This window comes from Carcharodon carcharias, chromosome 20, assembly GCF_017639515.1.
Source record: "Carcharodon carcharias isolate sCarCar2 chromosome 20, sCarCar2.pri, whole genome shotgun sequence".
Taxonomy (NCBI): Eukaryota; Metazoa; Chordata; class Chondrichthyes; order Lamniformes; family Lamnidae; genus Carcharodon; species Carcharodon carcharias.
Genome location: NC_054486.1, coordinates 106,491,873 through 106,497,872, shown reverse-complemented (window position 1 = coordinate 106,497,872; position 6,000 = coordinate 106,491,873).

The window sequence follows — 6,000 nt, the reverse complement described above, 5'->3', positions numbered from 1 at the left end:
CACACACACGCACTATAGCCCCACATACCTGCTTCACAGAATCCCACAGTAATATTGGTAAGAAATATGTTTTCTTTACACCTCCCCCCCCCCACCCCACAGTCTACTTTCGATCATGAGTAAAGTGATGGAAGGGGTCATCAACAGTGCCATCAAGTGGCACTTGCTTAGCAATAACCTGCACACTAATGCTCAGATGGAGTCCCGCCAGGGCCACTCAGCTCCTGACCTCATTACAGCCCTGGTTCAAACATCAAAGAGTTGAACTCCCGAGGTGAGGTAAGCGTGACTGCTCTTGACATCAAGGCAGCATTCGATCAAGTGTAGCAAAACTGGAGTCAATGAGAATCAGAGAGAAAACTCTCCACTGGTTTGACCCATACCTAGCACAAAGGAAGATGGTTGTGGTTGTTGGAGGTCAGTCATCTCAGTGCCAGGACATAACAACAGGAGATCCTCAGGTTAGTGTCCTAGGCCCAACCATCTTCAGCTGCTTAATCAATGTTTGCTGGTGATTACACAATGTTCAGAACCATTCGTGATTCCTCAGATACTGAAACAGTCCGTGTCCAAATGCAGCAAGACCTGGACAATAACCAGGCTTGGGCTGACAAGTGAAAAGTAATATTTGTGTCACACAAGTGTCAGGCAATAACAATCTCTGACAAGAGAGAATTTAACGAAAGCCTCTTGACATTCAATGGCAATTACCATTGCTGAATCCCCCCCTATCAACATCCTGGGGGTTACCATTGAGCAGAAACTGAACAGGACTAGTGTTGTGATATGGCAGGTGGTATTTGCTAGACAGACCAAATCCCAAAGGGATATTTGGCCAAGCTATCACAACAATTTACCAATTTATACTTATTATGGAAAGTATTGTGCATTAAAGTCAGAAGTGTCCACTACCACCTTTGGAGATTATAACGATTAAATTAAAACATTTATTAACAAATGAAAATAAAAAGTTAAACACACAAGATTACAGTTACACAGTTAAACTTAGCCTTATAACAGTTCCCAAAAATATTTCTCCTTAACTAGACTTCCAAATAAACACCCTTTTCGGCAACAATCCAATTACATTCTTAATCTATAAAACATCTAGTAATATTACCACAAGGCATCCACTGTTCCTTTAAGGGAGGTATTTCACAGCTTCTCTCTCCCTCTCACTCAACACTGGAATCTCAAGGCTTTTCACAAAACCTGCTCCCTGAAATAAGCCAACACTTCTCTGGGGTGGTTAGAGGCTGTTTTTCACAGGTCTGTTTCACACAGTCCATCCTTCCAAGATCTCACATGGCCACCCCATACATCTTTCTTTCAATATATTTTATCCCTTTTGATCTGTAAATCTCATTGTTTCACCCTTGCTTTGGAAGTTCCTTTTCCCAGAATATAAAAATATTTATTGATGTTGTTATGGCCAGCACTTACAGCACAATAATCTTAGTAACTTTGCCTTTTGAATTTTGCCAGTTCTAAAATATCTTAACATGTCACTTTGAAAATCAAACAACCTCTCAACTTATTTACACATGCAAATTTCATTCATACCGCATCTAATGGGCCTTCATCATCTTAGCCCACCCATCCCCATTTCAAAATGCCTGCTTTTACACATTAACACCTTTGATGATTCAAACCTTGCAGCCTGACCATCTTTAGTTTAATTAAATAAGTCACACACGCACACACACACACACACACACACACACACACACCACAGTCCCCATAATCCTGCTATAAGTATCCCAAAGTAATACTAAGGGAAAGAAAAAGATATTTCCTATACATTAGCCATATAAATACCATGGCTATAAGAGCAGGCCAGAGGCTAGGAATCCTGTGGCAAGTAACTCACCTCCTGATTCCCCAAAGCCTGCCTACTATCTACAAGGCACATGTCAGGAGTGTGATGGAATACTCTTCCCTTGACTGTATGAGTGCAGCACCCACGACACTCAAGAAGCTTCACAACATCCAGGACAAAGCAGCCCGCTTGATTGGCATCCCTCCCACAAACATTCACTCCCTCCACCACCGATGCATAGTGGCAGCAGTGTGTACCATCTACAAGATGCATTGCAAGAACTCACCAAGGCTCCTTAGACAGCACCTTCCAAACCCACGACTGCTACCATCTAGAAGGACAAGGGTAGCAGACACATGGGAACACCACCACCTGGAAGCTCTCGTCCAAGTCATTCACCTCCCTGACTTGGAAATATATCACCATTCCTGTACTGCCGCTGGATCAAAATCCTGGAACTCCCTCCCTAACAGCACTGTGGGTGTACTTACACCACATGGACTGCAGCGGTTCAAGAAGACAGCTCACCACCAACTTCTCAAGGACAATTAGAGATGGGCAATAGTCCCAGGCAGCGATGCCCACATCCTATTGAATGAGTAAAAAAAATTCAGCCCATTTGATCTGGCATGATATTCATTAACATAGTGATCCACCACTGGTGCTTTGTGACAGGAGCGTGCACCATCCACAGGGCGCACTGCACCTTGACATGTCTTCACGCCCCCCAAAACCGGACATTTACCAGCTAGAACAGGGGTATTCGACCTTTTCGCGTGAAGAGTCAGATTTCAATTTTTTTCTCACTCATGTGGCCAAATTTTGGAAAAATGTTGTTTGGCACAATATTGAACGTTAATTTAGAAACAAGACAATGTCAAAGCAATAAATTGATAATTAAAAAGAAGTAATTAGTAAGACAGACCATTACAAAGTGCCAAGCAGCAAGGCTAACTGGTAAAAACTTTTTTGCCTTCTTTGCTTAGGAAGCAGAGCCAGGAGGAGAGAGATTTGGCTCCAAGCACTGGTCACCAGGGAAGGGGGAGGGGACTGGGCCGAGCTAAAGAGTTGATTTTAACTAACACTGACCTTGTGTTCGCCTCTGGTGGCACAAATTCTGAGCTGGCCTTGGCAGGATTCATTTGAAAGTCAGGGTCGGAATTGCAGTGCCTTTCAGTCTGGGGTGTCCTCCTCTTCTGGCCTGCTTTTTTGATAGGTTTCAGGTGAGGAAGGAGGAAGAGGGGAAAGGCGTGTGTGCCCAGCTCACTCACAGTCTCAGTGTTCGACCTCTTATACATTTACACACACACACACACACACACACACGTACACACACACACGTACACACACACACACACACACACATGAACACACACACACACACACACACGTACACACACACACGTACACACACACACACACACGTATACGCACACACACACACGTACACACACACATACACATACACACACACACACACACACACACATATACACACACACACACACACACACACACACATGAACACACACACACACACACACATGAACACACACACACACACACACACGTACACACACACACGTACACACACACACACACACACACACGTATACACACACACACACACACATGAACACACACACTCTCTCACACGTACACACACACACACACACACGTACACACACACACGGACCCACACACACACACACACACGTACACACACACACGGACCCACACACACGGACCCACACACACACACACACACACAGGTACACACACACACACAAACACACACATACACACACACACGTACACACACATGTACACACACACACACACACACACACACACACTACAGCCCCACAAACCTGCTTCACAGCATCCCACAATAATATTGGTAATAAATATATTTTCTCTACACCAACCCCCCAGTCTACTTTCGATCATGAGTAAAGTGATGGAAGGGGTCATCAACAGTGCCATCAAGTGGCACTTGCTTAGCAATAACCTGCACACTAATGCTCAGATGGAGTCCCGCCAGGGCCACTCAGCTCCTGACCTCATTACAGCCCTGGTTCAAACATCAAAGAGTTGAACTCCCGAGGTGAGGTAAGCGTGACTGCCCTTGACATCAAGGCAGCATTTGATCAAGTGTAGCAAAACTGGAGTCAATGAGAATCAGAGAGAAAACTCTCCACTGGTTTGACCCATACCTAGCACAAAGGAAGATGGTTGTGGTTGTTGGAGGTCAGTCATCTCAGCACCAGGACATAACAACAGGAGATCCTCAGTGTCCTAGTGTCCTAGGCCCAACCATCTTCAGCTGCTTAATCAATGTTTGCTGGTGATTACACAATGTTCAGCACCATTCGTGATTCCTCAGATGCTGAAAAGTCCGTGTCCAAATGCAGCAAGACCTGAACAATATCCAGGCTTGGGCTGACAAGTGGAAAGTAATATTTGTGTCACACAAGTGTCAAGCAATAACAATCTCTGACAAGAGAGAATTTAACGAAAGCCTCTTGACATTCAATGGCAATTACCATTGCTGAATACCCCCCCTATCAACATCCTGGGGGTTACCATTGAGCAGAAACTGAACAGGACTAGTGTTGTGATATGGCAGGTGGTATTTGCTAGACAGACCAAATCCCAAAGGGATATTTGGCCAAGCTATCACAACAATTTACCAATTTATATTTATTATGGAAAGTACTGTGCATTAAAGTCAGAAGAGTCCACTACCAACTTTGGAGATTATAACAATTAAATTAAAACATTTATTAACAAATGAAAATAAAAAGTTAAATACTCAAGATTAAAGTTACACAGTTAAACTTAGCCTTATAGCAGTTCCCAAAAATATTTCTCCTTAACTAGACTTCCAAACAAACACCCTTTTTGGCAACAATCCAACTACATTCTTAATCTATAAAACATCTAGTAATATTACCACAAGACATCCACTGTTCCTATAAGGGAGGTATTTCACAGTTTCTCTCTCCCTCTCACTCAACACTGGAATCTCAAGGCTTTTAACCAAACCTGCTCCCTGAAACAAGCCAACACTTCTCTGGGGTGGTTAGAGGCTGTTTTTCACAGGTCTGTTTCACACAGTCCATCTTTCCAAGATCTCACACAGCCACCCCATACGGCTTTCCATCTTTCTTTCAATATATTTTATCCCTTTTGATCTGTAAATCCCATTGTTTCACCCTTGCTTTGGAAGTTCCTTTTCCCAGAATATAAAAATATTTAATGATGTTGTTATGGCCAGCACTTTCAGGAAAATAAACTTAGTAACTTTGCCTTTTGAATTTTGCCAGTTGTAAAATATCTTATCATGTCCCTTTGAAAATCAAACAACCTCTCAACTTATTTACACATGCAAATTTCATTCATACCGCATCTAAAGAGACTTCATCATCTTAGCCCACTCATCTCCATTTCAAAATGCCTGCTTTTACACTTTAACACCTTTGATGATTCAAACCTTGCAGCCTGACCATCTTCAGTTTAATTAAATTAGTCACACACACACACAGACACACACCACAGTCCCCATAAGCCTGCTTTAAATATCCCACAGTAATACTAAGGGAAAGAAAAAGGTATTTCCTATACATTAGCCATATAAATACCGTGGCTATAAGAGCAGGTCAGAGGCTAGGAATCCTGTGGCAAGTAACTCACCTCCTGAATCCCCAAAGCCTGCCCACCATCTACAAGGCACAAGTCAGGAGTGTGATGGAATACTCTCCCCTTGCCTGTATGAGTGCAGCTCCCACGACACTCAAGAAGCTTCACAACATCCAGGACAAAGCAGCCCACTTGATTGGCATCCCTCCCACAAACATTCACTCCCTCCACCACCGACACACAGTGGCAGTAGTGTGTACCATCTACAAGATGCATTGCAAGAACTCACCAAGGCTCCTTATACAGCACCTTCCTTACCCCACGACTGCTACCATCAAGAAGGACAAGGGTAGCAGACACATGGGAACACCACCACCTGGAAGCTCTCCTCCAAGTCACTCACCTCCCTGACTTGGAAATATATCGCCATTCCTGCACTGCCACTGGATCAATCCCTGGAACTCCCTCCCTAACAGCACTGTGGGTGTACCTACACCAAATGGACTGCAGCGGTTCAAGAAGGCAGCTCACCACCAACT